We start from the raw sequence: 20,852 nt of genomic DNA, 5'->3' as shown, positions 1-20,852 counted from the left end.
GAGCACTGAATCCCCATTCCCCCTGCCATGGGCCCTGGGGTTTTTGTAGCATGTTGGGGGAGCCTCAAAAAGAAAAAAGGTTGAGAACCCCTGTTCTATACTGTAATTTCTTGTATCACACTCTTACAAACTACTCTGTTTTGGCAGGAGCCATTCCTGTTTTAAAACCAGTCCCAGCCAAGCCTGAGTGGCCGTTTCAATGTATTTATTTATATATTTTAAAATAATACACTGAACATCTATTATAAGTAGACACTTTTAAACAGTGTACCAATAATGCTGCTAAGGAGTGGATAGGAGGCTTGTGACCCAAGGGCTTTCCACTCTCCTCCCTGCCTTACACGCTCTGCTATCAGAGACCAATCAGATCTGAGCAGAGCAGCTAAGTAAGGAGTGGATGGAGAAGAGTCAGACAGTAGCATGCTTTGTATAGTGATCTGAGAACCCAAGCACCTCACATCCTTCCCATACCTAGTACCAGAGTGGGTGCTTCAGACTCTTCCCGCCCCAGTGATTAAAGAGATTGACAGACTTTTGGGGAGTAGGAGTGGAAAGAGAGGAGTACACACTGAGGAGAGAAACAGGTGGATCTCAGCAGGAGTGAAAAGAGTAGAGTGCAAAATTGCAGATATCCGCTTTCTATCCATGTGTAAGGGGACTGTTGCCCCCTTACTAACATTCAGTGGGGATGTTTTGGTTGGCTAGCTCCCAGCACTAAAAGGGGAAGGGCTGATGGGAAATCAGGACCCTGAGACTGACAGTCGCCAGGAACAATGAGGAGAAGCCAGTGGTCCAGGTCAGCCTGAATGACAGGGCGGACAGGCTAATCAGGGAGTCAGGAGGCCAGGGGGGTCCCGTCCTCCGTGTGAGCTGGCACTGCCTGGGTCAGACAGAGTGGGGCCGAGCTAAGGAGAAAGCAGGGGCCCAAAGTGAGCTGGGAGCAGAGCCGTTCCAGATCCAGAGGGGCCAGAAAAGCAGCCAGGAAGCAGGTCAGAGGTGGGAGCAGAGTCACAGAAGCAGCCCAGGGAGAGAGCAGATCCTGTGCTGGGAGCAGAGCTGCAGCCACAGGGCCAGGTGTGGTGGGGAACTGGGGCCAGCCAAGAGGGAGACCTTGGGCAAAGGGCCCAGTGCAGAAAGACACCCCCAGCCAAGAGGTGGGAGGGGGCCCCTTGGCCAGACTGGGAGGGAGATCTTAACCTGACAGGGGGTTGACGCTGGGAAGAAGGGTCCCACCACCCAAAGCCCGGAGGTGTGTGGCCACCACCATTGCAAGTGTCTAACCCGCAGCATCCCTGCAGCACAGCCAGGGCCTGAGAAGGAGACCTGGGTCCTACAAGGAACAGACTGTGAAGTGCCCTGACGTCCAGAGACACTGTTTGTGATGTTCTCTGCCACAGAGCAGGGTGATGTGTTTTCCTTTAACCTTTCCTGTTTTTCCTTATTCTTTTTTTAAATTAATTGTTAATTAAACAACTTGTATTTGCTTTAAATTGTATGAAATGATCAGTGGGTCAGGGAGGTGCCCAGTGCAGAGAGAGTACCCTGGAGTGGGGACACCCTAGTCCCTGTCCTAGGTGACCACAGCAGGGGTGGGGGGTCGAGCCCCCCAGGAATCCTGGGCCCAGCCTTGTTGATGACTGTGCCAGACAGGAGAGTGGAAGGGGAGTCCTCAAGGGTAGGGAGGCCTCTGGGTAAAGGAAGTGGGAGCGAGGACTCAGGTCCTTTCGCTAGCCCATTTCACCGGGGTAGTGCAGAAGCCAGGAAAGTTCCCCACAATAGCGGGACCATTCCCCCGCTTACACATGGACCATGTTTGCGGATTGCAGATCAGCTGCAGATACAAATTTTGTACCCACCAGGGCTCTAAAATTTTTTTTAAATTTAATGGAGATATCCCATCTCCTAGAACTGGAAGGGACCTTGAAAGGTCATCAAGTCCAGCCCCCTGCCTTCACTAGCAGGACCAAGTACTGATTTTGCCCCAGATCCCTAAGTGGCCCCCTCAAGGATTGAACTCACAACCCTGGGTTTAGCAGGCCAATGCTCAAACCACTGAGCTATCCCTCCCCCCGAGCAACTGAGCAACCCCCACCAGGTAAGAAGAAACTGATCTGCTGTCCTGCCTGTGAACACACCAGAGAGGATTTATCTTCCTCCTCCAAGTTTGAGTCGGAGGGTGGGGGAAATGAATCTTATGAGTCCAAGCTCTGTAGGCTTTGATAAGTATCTGGAAATCTGGAGGATTCCTAAGACTTTATAGAAACCGCCCATTTTTTTACAATGTTAAAATAACCTAAATTTCACCAGTATGTACAAACCACCCTCCAGTAGCTGAGGGCTACTGATATTAAGCTTATTCAGAAAATTGTTCCTGGGGAAAAAAAGTATCTAATGTTTCCAGCAATAATACATACACATCCCAGAAGTTGTTCACTTTCCAGTTCCTTTTCTTAATATTCTTACAAGAATGCCTGAATTGTAGCAGTAGCTGCTGAATGCCCCAGCAGCACCTATTACTATGTTTTGAGGCCACTGTGGAAAATTTATAGGTCATTTTTAAGGAAAACTTTTACCATCAAATTGAACAGCTTGCATGTAGTTCAGAAAACACACATTAAAATAGTCCCTCTAACTAGGTGTACAGTTATTTCCCTCCCCCCAATCATGTGTGTCTCTTGTTTGGTCCAAACTATAAACTAATTAATTCTACATCCCTGTTCATGTGCATGGTCACAGCTATACCATGCTCATTACGTCACTGCTCTAGAAATCACATGAATTCTTTCTTCCACTCCTTAATGGAACAGTTCGATACACTAGAAGGTCATATCCATATACTATCTTCTGTGCACCTCCTTACAGTCCATGTCTCTTGACAATATACAGTTGGATGAACCCAGTGTCCCTTGATTCATTGGTCACATGCTTTCCATACTGTCACTGGATATTTTCTGTCTTAGATTTGAGCCTTTACAATCTAAATTTATAACTGCTGTTCTGTCCTAAAGTTATTTTTATTTACAGTTCCATATTAGTTTTTTTTTTAAAACCTCATCCATATTATAATTAGGGCTTGTTTTGGGGGGGGGGGTTATTAATTTCATTTTTCAGGGTTTATCTTTAATTATTTTTGAGTGTTATGTAGATTTAAAAGAATTGGGGGCTTTCGGAGCTCATTGAGTCATAGAATATTAGGGTTGGAAGGGACCTCAGGAGGTCATCTAGTCCAACCCCCTGCTCAAAGCAGGACCAATCCCCAGACAGATTTTTGCCCCAAATGGATATTACGTATATTATATACACATTACAGTAGTGCATATTGTAATGTGTAATCTTGTTGTAAGGTTCTCTAGTGTGCTTTAACATAGTATTGTTTCAAACAGCACTATGTTCAAGTGCACTAATGAACCTTTAGTGCACACCAGCAGGGTCTCCATGGACCAATCAATACACAACATGATAGTGTTCTTTAAAAAAAAAAAAATTACACCCCCCCAGTAGTCCACATTACTACTCTGTGTAGACAAACCCTTAGATAAAAGTAACCATTTCCAGTGTTTATTGGATAAACACTGATTTCATTTTGCGTGTGTTGTTTTGTGGGCGTTTTATCACTTAAAACCAAAAATCAGAAGCCCTAATTGTAATACACATTTCTTTATATCCACTAGTATACCCTAGGGCAATTTTAGCACTGGCATCAGAGAAATACTTTATTTTCCTCTCCATCACTAGTATTTTTTTTAATCCCTGTCTCATGATTTGTATCTGTTGTCTATAATGTGATCCGTAGTACCACAACCATTGTCCTTTTCATGTTGTTGCTTCTGGAGGGGCTATGTGCAAGAGCAGCAGAGTCATCCAGATAGTGGGAAAGAGAACCATACAGTTATCTAGAGAGGCCAGAACACGCAAATGCTTGCAGAGAGGGAGGCAGAGCCATGGGGGAGCGGAAAGAAGGCACTCACTCAGTCAAGCAATATGAAAAGTACATTTTAACAGAAGACAACAGTTCTAAAAATATTCCATTTTGATCCCTTGCTCCTGCCTTCCCCATCTCCCTCATTTCAGGAATATCAATCCACAAATACAGAAGCTAATTAGTCTCTAGTTACATAGGCACACAAGTGAAGAAGCATAGTGCTCAACAACATATGCCCACATGTTCCCTCCTACAGTTCAGAAACATTGTCTTATAGTTGGGCAAGTGGCAACAAGTTTGGCCACTGTTGAGCAATGACACTAGGAAAGAAATTCCCTTCAGAGTTCAACCTTAGCGATAAGGTCAGCGGATAACAGACTGCACTAAAACAGCATTATATCCTTGCCAACATGCAAGAGACGAGTAGAAAAGCTTTCAGCCCAAGCCCTAAAGAAACAGGCATTCCATTCTGCAGTGAGTTGAGAATAATGCATATGGAATGGCTATTCAGATTAAACTACTGTTTAATAGTTCAGCTTGAGAGTACCAAAGGTAAACATTTGTCTTTCTGTATTAAACAAAGGACTGTTTTATGCTACCCCTATAATCTAATCATAGGAAAATAAATAATGCAAGGTCATTTTGCAAGGTATGGTTGGTAACCTAATATGAATGGTCATTATTGTAGTGATGTTAGATCAAAGTTATCAAGGCTATGAAGTGGAATCATTAGTTAAGAATCTTCACAGAACATCTTCCATCACAGACACACTTTATCCTTCTTGTAGCTCTGCAGTGGAGAGTACCTGTTGTCTCAGGCAAGTGGCATAATACTTCCAAAGATGAGAAAATTCAACTCATGACAGACCAGGATATTAACAATACCTTACAATTCAACTGCAATGAAACATTAATGAGGCTGTTTGTTTGAAAATAAAAAGATGGCTGAACCCACAGCTAGATCTTAAATAGGAAGTTGTACTTCTTTCCAGTTACAGCTAATCAAGCTAATCAACTCAGACTGAAAGCAGCTTTTGTAAAGCCTGACGGACAAATTTTTTTGATGCATAAGAAAACATTAAATGATGCCCTAGTACTTGAAATTTGATCTTTTAAAAGAGAAGATCATCAATAAGGGTTCTTCAGTGCACTAGAAGTTACATACAGAAGTCATGGTGGCAGGCAACCAGCTTGTACACGTTATTACTTAGTACAGGGGGGAAATGTTTCATACATTTCCCTTAACATACTGTATTCCGCAAAAGAAAAGTGACTGCTACGAGATTTTTTATTTTCAAGAAGTTTCATGCGAGGATGCAATCCTGGCACCACTAAAATCAAAGGGAGCTTTGCCATTGACTTCAACGGAGCCAGTATTTCAATTTAGGACTTTAAGGTGTCATTCAAAGTGTTACAATATAGAGAAATGTTAGCTGTGAAATGCAGTGAAAAGACAGACACAGATATCACACATGTAAAGTTCTAACGCCTTATCTAGGAGACTGAAATTAAGTTATGTTTACCCAGTTAGCATATTTGTAAAGAGAGAGAGAGAGAGAGAGAGCGCGCGCGAGAAATCAGATTAAACACTCGAATTACGGTAGTGCAAGCTCATAACTGTTACAATCAAATATTTTTGGTTGGAAAAAGAAAGCTGATTCCACTGAAACAGACTTGTCATCAGTTAGTGCAGGGATATACTGTACTATAGTTACTTGTGCAAAATTATAGTTCCCTCCCCTGTCCCTATGCTTTCCCCCACTTATGACATTCCTTACCCTCACATTGCCAGTGGGAGTCTGATATGTGAGTGTTTGTGCTCAGTGATTTATGGAGGTTATTTGTAATGAGGAACATTTTTCTTTAAAAATAAATAAAAAATACTTTGCAGACAAGATAAATTGGTCTGATCGGGGGGGGGGGGGGGGGAGAAGAGTAGAGCTGTAGTGGAGCTTTGAGGCTGCACATCTGTGTCTGGTGAGGACAAATGCGTGGGATTGGAATTTCAACAGCTCTGGTGGTACCAGAGGAACTTCAAACGGCTACCTGTGAGTACAGTTGGCATGCCACCAGTGAAAGTGGAGTAGATTGTCAGCACCACAGTTTCCTTCCCTGCTTCCCATCTGGAAGCATTGGTATACCGTGGTTCAAGATGTCATCACTTGATGCTGAACAGTTCTCTAACTGTTGCACTATTTCAAACCTTCTGTTTATAGGTAAGATTGAGAATGTTGTGGCAAAGCAGCTCCAGTCTCCATATCTTGAGTTCCCAAGTCTCTAAACTCAACCAGACTCGTTAAACTCAGTCAAAATCAGGTTTCGGCTAGATGTGGTACTGAAACTGCACTGGTTTGGTTGGTTGGTTGGTGATCTCCTTTTAGGGCTGGCAGAAGATGAGGTGTCCATGTTAATTATTGATTATCTGTCCGTTGCCTCGGATACCATTTACCAACAGTATTCCTGACCTGCCAATGGATCATAGCAAGGGTAAATTATGTTGCTTTTTGAGCTTCTAGAGCAGTTTCCTGAAGGCAGGCACCCTTCACAACCTGCCATAAGAGCACAGCCCTTACACTATGTAAAATCCAAGCTCATCTCCTTCCTGGAGCTTGGCCTTATCAATCAAGAAATCAACAATCAAGTAACTTTCAGCTCAAAATTTTCTTCAGACTTGGCCATTCCTAGTGTTCTCTAGTAGGTCTGGTCTGCCCACAGCTTGATCTACCCTTCCCTTAGAGAGGGTCACACCTACCTCTCGGATATCTAAGTGGGGTAATAAGAGACCTGCAGCAGTGAGCCAGCAAAACCCACTTCACAGTTTTCCACAAGGATCAACATCTGGTTTCAGGCAAACACCCCCCGCTACCCTGCCACTATCTACAGCTGTACCCAGGGCATGCACTCTGGTTTCTTCCTCCCTGTGCAGTCCAGCTCCAATATTTATTTAGATTGAAATACTAATTATGTATAAGGATGCCTCAAGCCTTGTAATACAATAAAATCTCAGTAGCACTAAAAATAAGTCATTTCAAGGAGGAACTCAGCCAGCCAGCCACCTACAATAAAATCCTTCTATCTTTCTGGGAAGAATAGTCCCAGGGACCTGATTCACATTTACAGGAAGGCCCTGGTAGAAAAAAAAATACATTTACATTCACTCTATGGCTTCTTTATACTGCCAAAACAGTGTAAAAGGGCTTTTGGGTAAATGAGAATCTAGTCCCATCTGTGCAACAGACAAGTGATGGGGAAGCAGAAGATAAAATACACAGCACTTTAAAAAGCCTTTGATTATTAAACAAGCTTTTTTGTAGCAAAATATGAGCCTCCTGCTTTTCTTGCTATTCTCAACCCTTTGCAACATAATAGCTCACAGGACATTTCATTCAGGAAGCTAACAGGGGAGAGAAGAAAGAGGGAAAGGAAACTCACAAAGGTTCCCACTTCATGGGAATGACACAAGCACAGATGGGTGGAGTCTCATGCATACACGTGGCTCCACTTGTGGCTGACGTGATGTTAGAGAGTCTGCGTTTGCATATGGGTGCCTCTATTGTTTGAGCAGAAGCGTGTACAAATGTATGTCAAGTGAGAAGCAACAGTGTGGGTGTGCTTTGTGTGTGGTTTGTTGTAGGGCTTGCATGACGGAAAGCATATAATTAGCTATAACATCCTGGAACTTAACACAACTCTACCAGCAATTAAACAAATACAAGCAAAAAAAAAAGTAAATTTGTTTTTCTTAAAAAGTGACAGAACAGATTGAGGTCAGAACAATAACATTTATAGAAATTGGGATGAGGAAAAGCTCCAGAACAATGGGAAAACTGCATTATAATAAATCACCAAAGAAAGGTGACCTATGCAATTGCAACAACTGGCAAAGCACAACAGTCCTTTCAGATGACAGGTAAAATTTTCTGGAGTATCATCTTAAACAGAATAAAGCAAGTAGGTGAGACAAAGCTAAGGGATGATCAGGCTGGATTTCAACCCAGAAGATCATGTGTTGACCAGATTTTAACCATAAGAACAATCATTGAAGAGAGCATTGAATGGCAAAAACTACACCAACTTCATAGATTTCAGGAAAACGTTCGACAGTCTCCATCAATATTCACTCTGCAATATCGTGCAGTGTTACGATATGCCAACAAAACCCAACACCACCATCTAGGCTTTATAACAGCATGTGGCAAGTTGATAAGGTAAACAAAATTGAGCGAATGGTTCAAAATAAACACTGGTGTCAGAGATGCTCTCTCTGACCTCAACTGTCAATAGCAAAATCATAGTTCATTGATTTTGCAAAAAGTGTAGACAGATGCAACAGTCTTTGAATGGCTCATCACAGCACACTAGAAGATCTAGATTTTACTGATTATGTAGGTCTTATAAGTGAGAGCTTAGTGAACATGCATGAAGAGACCCAAAGATTGTCCACCATTGCAGCAAAAGAAGAAAAAAAAAAAAAAAAAAAGAAGAAGAGAGACAGGGTTAATGATCAGATGATCAGTTATGCTAAAAGAAATCTAATGAGAAACCCAGCAACTCACAACGCAAACATTATGTCAGAAGACAAAGGAATACAAGAGGCAAGTCTATTCACACACCTTGGCAGTAATGGACAAGCTAATAGGGATGTCCACAAGGAATAGGGTGACCAGATAGCAAAATGTGAAAAATTGGGATGGGGGTAATTGTTGCCTATATAAGACAAAGCCCCTAATATAGAGGCAACTGGCCACCTCAAGAAGGAAACAGTATCACAAATTGGCAAGGCAGCAGCTGCATTCACCAGCTTAAACAAGATTTGGTCACCGAAAATCTACAGCTTAAAGATCAAACTACAAATCTTTCAACTCAAATGTTATTTCCATCTTAACACATGGATGTGAAAACTGGAAAGCTCCTGAAAGTAAAGACTGTTATCTAAATACCTTCAAAAGCAAATATCTTAGAAAAATGCTACGTATTACATGGAATTAAATGTATAACAAATGCAGAGATTCATCATAGAGTTCAACAAACCTTCTCTCTAAAGTTATCCACAAAAAAGATGGAAAAATCTGGGATATGTTAAGAATTAAGTCAGTGTCTGCCATGACAGGCATGCCATTAGGTAGCTAGAGGAACACAGAAAAGGATCTGACTGAAAACTATATTTGGAGAGGGAAAACGTATGGGACTTAACACAGAGGACATGCAAAGATCTGGCCAGGATAGACAGGGACAGCAGAACCTTGTTTGTACCCAAAGCAACATCTGATGGGGAGGGGAGGATATAGATTCAGTTTAAACTGATACATGTGATTTTTTTGGCTTTTAATCATCATCATGCATTCCTTCCTATGTCTAACAAATGCTACTGTTGAGGCATTCTTGAAAGCACAAGGATCTTGAGACAATAATGAAATGAGTGAACATGAGATTTACTTTGAAATCCAGAAATTCACAATGTTGCTAGCTACTCTATTTCAAGTGATGCCTTAGATCTCAATGAAAGTTAGCTTCCAAACGTATTCTAGTTTCCATCTGTACACACCACAGATATACAAGATTTTACTTAGGATTGCGTAGTAGGGGTTTTGTAGCTAAGGGCTGAAGAGCATTAGCAGAATTGCACAGTAAAGCTTGCACAGTACAGTACCTGCAATACTAAAACTGGATCAAGTCACTAGCTCTTTACTTTCATTATTAGTATTGTGGTAACACACAGAAGCTGCAAAAGTGTAACATTGACTCATGTCTCAATCTTAAGTACATCAAGATACTTTATTTTTTATATAAATAAAAATAAATAAATAAATATGAGAGAGACTGAGATGAGCACCTTCAAGAACTCTGCAAGAATAGCGGACTAAGAACTGAAGCCGAATGAGTAGGAGTTAAGGAAATGCAGCATCCCTCAGGATCAGGCCAATAGTAAGAGGCATATTTTCTGTTCTGTCCAGATATTTATAGCACACTCATCACCATAATATCCCAGTTCTTTTACTTTTGTTGATTTGTATGTCAGTCTAGTGCTGAAGGTTAATTTAACCAAATTTCTCGCTTAGGTTATTTCTATATTAACACACACACCCTTCCTCCACTCCCAGAGAGGTTATTGTTTCATTATTTTAGCTTCCTCTTTACTTCCAGGCACCTCTGTGGTGTGTTGGGATTTAAATGCCTCCACCACAAATGATTAGCTGCACAAGTCTAAATCCACACAACCTGAAGAACGTACCCCTTCCAAATACCAGTAGGGGTTGAGATTTTATATATATATATATCACACACATACACACACTTGCAGCCAGTTATATATGTAACTGACTGAAAGTGCCAAACCAGCTAAGTTTTGGTCCGGTAACATTTTGTAAGAGACAAAATTACTTTCAGAATATGTGCTACTGTTTTATACAATCTAATTCTGCATTAATCACATGATGGGGCACCTTCCCTAAAGCCCTGAATAAAGAAGGTTTATGAATGGAAAATAGTATCTAATTATAAGGCCCTTATAGCAGTCCATACAGCAACAACACTAATTCTACATATGACTATACTGCAGAGTTTCCAGGCCTCTACCACTAACATCAGATCCTAATGCCATTGCAACCATGGCAAAAGTTTCCACTGGCTTCAGTGGCCCCAGGTGAAGTAAATAAGCCTCTTTAAGAGAAAAGCTAGCCATAATTTTATAATTATACTGCAGCCCTATTCATCATAGCATTCCTTTGAACTGAACACCACAGCAAGCTGAAATTTAGCTAAAAGGTTAATTGCTACAAACCAACAGAAACCTTGATGCTCAAACACTAATTAATATGTAAACTGCTAACAACACTGTAGCAACTGAGAACTCATTTTTTGCCATTAGAATCCATGAAATCTAAGTGTACCAGAATAATGCAACCTTTCATCTGTTCTCTAGATAGTATGCAACAAAAGTACATATAATACAGCAAATGTATGCAGGGGAGGCCCATTACTATATAAAATGTACTCTATTTATACTCATGTGCTTTTAGCTACTCAATCTCTAGCGAGAGGACAAATATCAAATACCTAGCATTTATACATAGTGTTTGCATTTGCAAGTGCATCACAAAACTATCTATATGTTAATCATTGTACTAAATAAACCCCACCTGAAGTCTCACCAGCGTTTCCTGTCTTTGGTAAGTAAGCTATAATTCTCAGCTGTGACCTCCTTGTTCTGGGCCTGATTCTGCACCAGCCCCTAGCATGCACATGCACCACTAAGTCATAGTTTATTCCATGAATAGGCCCACCTTCCCTGTGGAGTAACGTGTGACATCGGCAGACCCGGTGCCAGCTCATGCTAAAGCCCCCAGGCCTCACTGAACACCGACAAATGCATAGCTAGAAACTAGTCTGGTTTATCAGCACATTAGCATTGTTAGAATGTATGTTAAGTTGATAAGAATGTGTTTAGTGTTATAGGACACCGCATTATTGATCTCACTTATAACCTCGGTAGCCCATGGTATAAGGTTATATTGAGTGTTTGCATTGTAAGCCTCGGTAACTGTGGAATTCAAACAGGAGAGAAGCCTTCTCTAATGCAAATGCTGGCTTCCTCCAGAAGACTTTAGGCCCTGGCCAAAAAGAAGGCCTTTGAAACCAAATGAGCCAATGTGAGGGTCAAAGAACAAAGACTTTGTTAATTGCATTCTTCAGCCCCTCCAGGAAGAGACCTGTTCATGCTCTCATCACATCAGCTTGGACAATGGGGAGAAATGGATAAAAATCTCTGATAAGGAGAAACTGGGTTCTTTTTGGCTGCTTGGACTACACTGTATGTCTACACTGCAATTAGACACCTGCAGCTGGCTCATGCCATCTGACTCAGACTAAGGGGCTGTTTAATTGCAGTGTAGATATGCAGGCTTGGGCTGCAGCCTGAGCTCTGGGACCCTCCCACCTTGCAAGGTCCCACAGCCTGGGCTCCAGCAAGCCTAAATGTCTACACCATAATTAAACAGCCCATTAGCCCAAGTCAGCTGGCATGGGCCAGCCACAGGTGTCTAATTGCAGTGTAGACATATCCTAAAGGGGCAAGAATTACTAAGCATAAGAAAACCACCACCCCACCCTCCCCAGTTTAGTCCTAGAGGACATATGGAGTTTGCTTATTATAGAAGTTTCTATTATCTTTTGGAATCTAAGATTGTAACTCATTTGTGTGTATACATCACCTGCTTTAACCTTGTAAATAACTCATTTCTTTTCTCAGTTAATAAATCTTTAGTTAATTACAGGATTGGCTACAAGAGTTGTCTTTGGTGAGAGATCTGGGTACGCAATTGACCTGGGGTAAGTGACTCCTCCTTTGGGACTCGAGTAACCTGAATATTGTTGTGATTTTCGGTGCAAGGGATCAGCTACAACAAAGGCAGGCTTGCCTGAGTGGCAAGATAGACTGAATTGCCCCAGGGGCCTGTCTGTGACTCGATGGTAAGGCTGTGATAGGGTTGCGGAGTTTACTCTTGCTACTTGGTTGGTGAAATCTAATTACAGAACATTCAACCAATTCATTTAACAAGAACTACATTAATGTTTTTTAAAGTTCTTACTAGAATAGGAAATAAATTTGTTAATGATTGTTACATTTTTCAACCAAGAGATGGTCCTAATAATTACATTAAAGCTCATGGAAATTAGAATTGTGGTTTCCTATTTGCCTGAGTATTTCTTATACTTTAAATACTGAATCACACCTACATGCTCTTCTGAAATTCAGTAGGGTCAAAATTACATTATAAAATCTGTAGTTAATAAATGAAAAGATGAAACAAATATAAACAGCCCCCCACATGCCTTCATCTCAAGAAAGCCGAGGCTGAACAGCACTCTCACGATCATTAGGGGAATGGGGGGAAACAGGGAAGCCAGATACATTACCTCCCAAGGAAGAGATGGATGTAGTTAAATAGCCTTTTCTATACCCATTCCACATCATGCACAATATTAAACTACTGGAAATCAGCAAGTGAGAGCTGAGAGTACCAGATGGATTTCATGCAGTAGAATACTTAAATGCTCATTTACTAATTTGAACTCAGTCCTGATGGAAATTACAGTGGCTTGGAAATTGGACTGAAGTGATTGGATTTAATTAACCTATTTTCCTTAGAGGTGGACAGGAGAGAAGAAAAATCATGGCAACTTTGTTTTATACTACTAAAGAAAAATCACAGAATTAGCTGAGAGTGAGGCACTTGCAAATATCCTCAAGATCTCTGAAGTTACATTTAGCAGCCAGCTGGCTTCCAGTTATATTTTCCAAAGTACACAGCAAGAGGGGAAAATCTGCAGTGGCTCCCTGCTGAATGACTCCTGGGGAATTCACCTCTCAACCCTGAAGACTTAGTAATTGATACAGGATTATGTTTTAGAAACAGATGCTTAATACTGTATATCAATTAATCTAGAATTAGGTCTATTTCAATGCCACAAAGAAAACACCATGAACCCACCAAATAATGAAAGTCTTGAATGGTGCACAATTCAAAGCAAGTCAAGATTTTTTTTTAAAATTGTGTAATCAAAATAAATATTCTGTACTGTAACTGCACATTTAAGGATCTCAATGGATTTCAAGAGATGACTAAACTGATATATAAACCCTATTTCTTTTTAGGACACTTTAGTAGAGGGGACAGAATATACATAGACTGATATGGTAATGTGTTTTGTTTATAGTACACTAGAGGAAGAAAGGAACTATTCTACCCTATTGGCTGCATTTCACAAGAGGGAACAGTCTCTAAACCTTCTTCAGACATTTGCACTGAAACTTACAGGAAAGCTGATAGCTCTCGCAATGCAGTGACATGAAGGCTGAGCATAAGTAGCTCACCCCCAGGCCAGTTATTTTCTCCCAAGTCTCCAACTAACCTTAATTCCCAACGGCCTCACAGTGAAAAGTGTGTGTGTGTGTATCTGTTTTTAAAAGCCACTTTGTTGTTACAAAGTTTTCTTGGTGCCTCTTCAATTTCGCAGCCTCTTCACTCTTTCACCGGGCTGGTAGGGGACACCCCAAAAGGCACAGCTCCTCTTTTCCCAACAAGCCAAGCGAGCTCGTCAGCTTGAGGGCGAAGGGGAGCACGGAGGGAGCAAGAGGGAAATCTAACCAGACCCACTTACCTGTACCGTACGACTGATCCCCGGCGCGTTGGGCTCCTCGGGAGTTAGCAGCAGCATCCCAAGCCCCTTGGAAGCCCCCCGGTTCACATCCCCGGGGGGAGATGCAACAAGCCCCCACTCCAGGAAGACCCCCTCAGGGGCAGCAATGCACCCACCAACCGGCTGGGGAGGGGAACAAGGTCCCTTCACTCCCAGGGCGCCGAGCCCCAGGGCAGGCAGGGGGTGCCAGACCCCAGCCGGGTGCCTGACCCGCCGCAGGGTCACAGCTGGGTGGGAGTCGGGCACCTACCTGAGCGCTTGCCCGCAGGCAGCAGCCGGGCTAATGGAAGCTCCCAGGCGGCAGCGGCGGCGCTTTAGGCAGATATAAGCGCTCAGCCCTTCTCCTCAAACGGCCGCTACAGGCGCCAGCAAAAAAGGAGGTAGGCGGGGAATTGCAACCAGAATCATAAACTCAGCGGCTCCACCTGGGTGCCTGCTGGCGCGGGGAGCAGAGGGACCGGCTCTTCGAGTCTCTCGACTCCAAGGGAGGTTCAGAGTGGGCGGGCTTCATCTCATTGATTGACAGCTGGGCTGACCAAAGAGAACTTCTTACTCTGGGCCAAGCAAAGGAGGCGCTAGCGCCCGCTCTCCCGGCTGGTCTGGGGAGGGCGGGTGTTTCCATGATGTCAGCAAGAGGCGCCTCTCGGACAGGTGGAGAGAGAGGATGGGGTGCGGGCGGGCAATACCCTGCTGCCAGTAGCGTGGGGAGCTGTCACTCAGGGGGCCAAATGGAGGGCCCGGTCTCCAGCCTCTCCCTCAGCAGCTGGCGCTTTACAGTGGCAACAAGTGCGGGGTGGGCCAGCTCCACCGGCAGCACAGCAGCGCCAGGTGCTCAGCAGGGTGCTGGGTCCATTTATACACTGGGGGTGCTGAGAGCCATTGGACCAAACTCTAAGCCCTGTATATAACAGAAACCTCTTCAAGCCGGGGGGGTGGCAGCACCCTTCGTTTCAGCGCTTATGGTGCTCAGCACCCAGCTGGCTGGGTCTGGGGCCCCTAGGAGCCGGGCGCTGAAGGCTGCAGAGCCTGGATTTCAATGGACCAAATCGATTCCGAACTCGTTCTGTTGCACCTGTGTCGGAGCCAAGAGACGGGGGTTTCCACAACAACTGGTGCGGTCTGTCCTGGCCGGAGCATGCCTGCTGCCTATGGGGTAACAGGCAGATCTGAGCACCCCTGGCACGTGTGTGGTGCCCTTCCTCCCGTGCAACCCCCGCTGGAGATCTGCCACCGTGCCCCCAGCAGGCGGTGCACGCGCGGGGACGGGGCTGTCCCCCAAGGGCGCTTACAAGAAGTGTCACTCGAGCTGTCAGGGCTCCGGTCCCACCCACGAGCAGACAAGACCGGGCTGTCCAGACACTGCCAGGCAGCTCCATTTACAAACACGCCCCGGAACGTTCAAACTACACCAGGAAGGTCCGTGCGCTGAATTACCCATGGCCGTTCACACGTGCAAGGATCGCACCTCCGCCTTACTGCGCACACTAACAAGTACAATGCAGAGATAGAAAAGAAGAGCAACGTAGGGGAAGGAGTCAAGATTATACCTTAATTCTTAAAGGGAGGCAGGAATGATCCCCAGCCCCTGTTAAACTGTTTCAGGCATAGATCTAACTTCTGTCTGCTCCGAACAGGCTCCGTCCTTGCCCATCCTGTGGTTTCGCTCGATGCACTAACAAAAGACAGCCTTAGCCAGTCCCTCCTCCGCTGGGGCGGCTGCCGCTAGTGGCTGCTCGGAAGGAGGAGGAGTTGTTTGCACATTGCATTCTTCTAGTCATCGCATTAAATACTTGGCGTCATTAGTGACAGGACATAAATATTCCATCGTCCAACAACATCATGTTGGATGCTAAGGTTAAGATCTGCTCCGTCAACTTCCAGATTCAGAACTGCTGGGTCAACAAGGAATCTGAGTTGTATGGCTCTCCCTAAAAGGCAGTAGACTCAATTATGAAAAAAAAATCAACCTCCCCCGCACAGAAAAAAGCCATTAACACCCTAAAATTAACATGCTTGTCTGAGTTGTATTGAAAAAGAAGCAACCCGAATCACTCATGAGATTTTTTTTTTTTTTTTGCTTCAAAGATGGTTAGAAGTGCTAAGCTGATTCTATGTACTCTTTAATGTGTGCTCCAAATCTTTCCAAAATTGTTAGCTCAAGGCTTCTAGGGATGTAGGCAGGTGTGTGCCATGACGCCCAATCTTTATTTTCAAAGTACTCGCTATGCCCTTGTGTACTCACATTTCTTTGACCAAGAAATCAGATATTTTCAATTTATGTTCTGAGCTTTGTATTTTCCTTAACTGGGATGATTGTGGTAAGTGGACAAAGTTCCTGCTCATATGTGCCACTATACAGGGTTCCAGGGCTGCATGTGGGGGAGAGCAAAAGGCCAGTTTGCCCCGAGGTCACCCCGTTTGAGAGGGGCCCACTGGCATTGCGACATAGCACATGGTGGTCATGATGCCACTCACTCAAATTTGGCTCTGCCGTCCTCTGTCATGACGGAGGAGCAGCTGGGCCAAACCCAAGTGGCCCTGTGACCCTGTATGCCAGGTCGCACCCCCCAGAGCTGGAAGCCAGGCCCAACCCCACAGGACAGGAGCAGCCACTATGGGGTGAGTGAGTGGCAGGCTTGCTCTCAAAGCCCCCTCAGTGGTAATTTTTTTTTGAAGGGTGTGGGTGGGCTCAGTTTCAGATTTTGCCTGGGGCCCTCGAACACCTCTGTGCAGCCCCGCAGGGTTCAATGCCAAGATGTTAGAGAAGAGTAAAGGCAGGCTGACAAAATGGGCTTAATGTGTCCCAACGTGGTGTCCTTTAAGTTAAAGAGGGATGGGGGGAGAGGAGAGGTTTTCAGGGCCAGGAATCAATGCAGGCAAAAAACGAGAGTGTGGCAATGCCCCTAGTTTTGGGGGGAACCTTGCTGACCACATGAATGTGAGGGACCCAACTCAGTATCATATTTATGTCAAATAATACAGCTTAACTATTTGTCTGCAGTTTAATGGAAAACTCATGCAGCGCTGTGCTATGTACCTTCTGAGTTTGGTTGAAGTACGTACATCAGAGAATGCTGGCTCTTTAAAGACACAGGCAGCTGAAAAACTATGTTGTAACATTATATATATATTTACCTATGCTACTAATATCACCTTAGACTACGTAGAATATGAGATAGAAATAATTTTTAGAATCCTACTTATTTATCACTTTTTATGGCCAATTTTTACATTTCTTGGCCAATGAAAAGCAATGAGGTCAGTTTCACTTTTGTTTATATTATTCCACTTTTAGGTTGCAAGTGCTGCAGTGTATGGGTTTCAAACATTGCAAGGAAATGTGTATTGGTCTGAAAACAACTGGAATTTTAAAATAACGAGTAAACATTTCTATTGGTTTTAGGTCATATAAAAGCTTGTTTTTCCCCCCAAATAAAAGTTTTGGGGCATATTAAAGTTGGCAATACCCCTTTAAAGATTGCCATTACTGCACTGAAGTTATGATGGCCTCCAGCTGCAAAGTGGTTAAAGAAACATTAGGTAACAAATATAGTAAACCCTCTTAGTGGCTATATTATATAATAATAAAATGTTATATAGCTGTGCGCACATAGGGTCTTATCGCACTGCCATTGAAATCAACGGCAGAACATGTATGGACTTAAGAGCATGATTGTGCCCATTGATATCTGCAGTCCCAGAGCTCTACAATAAGAAATAAATCAAAGCCAAACGCTACACAAAGACAAACTGAATTCCGGTCTAAAATATTAATTTTCAGTCTTGTCTTAAAGGCAGGGAATATTCAGAATTCCAGATATTCTCATCAAGATTTAGTGTTCGCTCACTCATCATGGGAAAAAATCATGGACCAAACACATCTCGGGTTCATGTCACTGCATTTCTACCAGGGAGGAATGTGGCCTACATGTGTAAATCTGGTTTCAGAGTAGCAGCCGTGTTAGTCTGTATCCGCAAAAAGAACAGGATGCATCCGAAGAAGTGGGCTGCAGCCCACGAAAGCTTATGCTCTAATAAATTTGTTAGTCTCTAAGGTGCCACAAGTACTCCTGTTCTTTATGTGTAAATCTGTCCCTCTGGACAGTAATAACATTGGACAAGAAAAAGCTCTCTGAGGGCTCAGGTATCTGCCTCTTTCTTTTGTTCTACCCTACCATTTGACAGAAATAATGAACAGATATTTTAGGTGATCCCTTTTGTGGGACTAACTAAAATAAACATTAAATGGACACACTTTCAAGAATCACTTTGTTATCTCCCCCAGATATGGGAACATGGAGATATAATGGCAGTATGTTAATTCAGACCACAACATTAAAGTTAGCTGTATCTATCGTTCATTAAAGGAAACTGCGTGGACACATAAAAATCAGGTACACATATAGACTGGTGCCTTTCTTCTTAATAGATCTGTTACCACAAAACCATCCCATTTATAATAATGAAAGGAAAGCTGTGGAGGTATTCCTCGGTCTTGTGCTCTTAACCTTCACTTTATCCTCATGCTTTCATAGAGCTGTATGCCACTTTAATCCTTCCCGAGCTTTTAAGAAGAGGAACTTCATTCTACATATTCCTTGTTCAGTTTCCCTTTGATCTAATGTAATTCTGAATTAAATTATATGGTCTGAATTAAGACCCTGACACTACGTGTGTCTATCTAACTTGCTCTTTCCCATGGTTTGATAAAGAGAGTGATTCTCAAAAGCACACAGTTAAATTCCAGTTAGTCCAATGAAAGAGACGGCCTTTTGATTTTCAGCCTTTCCAACGCTAACGCAATCATCTCTCCTGTATCCTACTCCAGGAGATGTTATGATTTTTCATTTTTGTCAGACTTGTGTGTTACTAAGTGGGCCAAAGACAGAAAAAGGCATGGTGGGCCGGGTGCACATTACGCTCCCAAGTGTAAGTTAGGCAACCAAGAGAAAGAAAAATGCACCAATGCAGAGCATCTACACTCAGTGCAGTGTCCTGGTGGCTTAGGCAGTTTGAGTAGTAGCAGAGGTGTGTGAACAGTGAAGTGACTGGCTTCATCACTGCTTATTGTCTGAGAACTTTGCATGTTACCCTTTTTTATAGCCTCACTGTCAGAAATCTGTTCACCCTCCCCTAGTAATTCTCCTTTTCCTCCTCCTCCTCCTCCCTGGAAGTCTCTGGTTAGTGTTACTTTCCAGTATCTGTTGGTGACCATCGAGAACTGGGAAGGATAACATCTTATCCACACTGTTGTGTTAAATGGTTGGACATGGTAAGGTGTGTAGTCACTCTGCTGTGTTTACAGACTAGTTTTATACAAGATGGTGGAGCTACTTAGTTTGCATCTCTCCTTCAGTTATGTTTCCAGCCATTTGCACTTCTGCTGAATGTGGCTATCTTCCTAATCTGTCTGGCCCTCTTTTCACCTGGCCATGGCCTCCTTCACTTATTCCCCCTGCTCTCTAACAAGTCGATATGCAGTTATACTCCTGTTACATTCCTGCTGAATGTCTCTGGGGTGCAAGTTATCCATCTTGAGCACTTATGCCACAAAGTCAATGCCTTTGGCCCTGCTGCTTACTCATATTTCATACCAGTTAAAAAAAAAAGGACTCTGTCTTTGCCTTACAATGTTAGCTATGGAAGTTTCAGCTTGTCTATAGCTGTGGAGGCAAAAAAACAGATCATCTGCTGCAGGAGCCCTTACTCGCATGCAAATCACCTGATTGTCCTCCAGCTTTCTAATGCAAAAGGGGGGGAAACCTGTGAAATTTCCATTTTGGCAAGGGAGGGGGAGGGGAACATGGCCAGAAGTGATCAAATGAAGAGGGAGGAGATGAATGAAAGAGAAAAATCACTTTCTTTTGGACTGGCCCTTACCCATAGGTTAGACCTGCTGATCAGAGGCGTAGCGAGCGCCCTCCGTACCCTCCGACCGGAGGGGGCCCCGCAAGGAAGGGGGCCCCTAAAAGTGGCAAAATAAATACCGCATTCCAGTTTCTGCATTGTAAGGGGCCCCGCCCGGACATATGTTCGGAGGGGGCCACCGTTCGGAGGGGGCCACGTTCTTTGTTGCTACGGCCCTGCTGCTGATTCCTCCACAAAGGACACATCTTAGGACATTTTCCCCCTTCACGTTCAGACTCCCTCTGCTGGAGTCCTGCAGAACTGTACTCTGACCCCAGGAAATGACTTCCAAAGCTGGAACTATATAAACTGGGTAGGAAAGTTAATAACCCCATTGTAGATAAGATTTAATTTTTATCACATATGTTTTGATATATAGAGAGGGTCTGTCCAGACCAGCGGATGTCTCCATTATGAAAAATAAGTTAATTACATTTTTAATTAATTTTCACATACATGGTCTGGACATTACCTCTGGGAAGTAGGAAGCAATAAGAGCCGATTCCTAAGGAAGGAATCTCAAATAAAATGCAATATAAATCCCTTTAAAAGAAACAAGAAATGGAAAGTGTACTCGTAAGCTCTTTGAGGCCAGAACTATCTTGGTGTTCTGTGAATGGACAGGGCCTACCACCATGGGGTCCTGCTCTTGACTGGGGCTCAGAGGCACAACCACAATGGGATAGTTTACTGACTGCCTGGGACCTATTCATCCCTGATGTATGCCGAGTGAAATCAATGGTGTTACATCAGGGGTACATTTGATCCGCAGTGGTCTAATGAATGCTGAAAAATCACATGTATAAGCACTGTAAGTTAAGAT

General features: G+C 43.4%; 1 protein-coding gene across 2 annotated transcripts in view; it reads right to left on the bottom strand.

The window, feature by feature from the left end:
- The window catches only part of OSBPL3 (oxysterol binding protein like 3), a 125,611-nt gene extending 109,791 nt beyond the window's left edge, over positions 1–15,820 (bottom strand). For both annotated transcript variants that reach the window (XM_026649410.1, XM_026649412.1), the window contains exon 1: positions 15,670–15,820. The gene's annotated coding sequence lies outside the window, so the exon portion shown is untranslated. The remainder of the gene's footprint in view (positions 1–15,669) is intronic.
- Positions 15,821–20,852: the final 5,032 nt, after the last annotated feature.

Source organism: Terrapene carolina, unplaced genomic scaffold (genome assembly GCF_002925995.2).
Source record: "Terrapene carolina triunguis isolate 2854851 unplaced genomic scaffold, T_m_triunguis-2.0 Scaffold84, whole genome shotgun sequence".
Taxonomy (NCBI): Eukaryota; Metazoa; Chordata; order Testudines; family Emydidae; genus Terrapene; species Terrapene triunguis.
The sequence above is the reverse complement of the archived record's forward strand: the minus strand, read 5'-3'. Positions and strand labels throughout refer to the sequence as shown.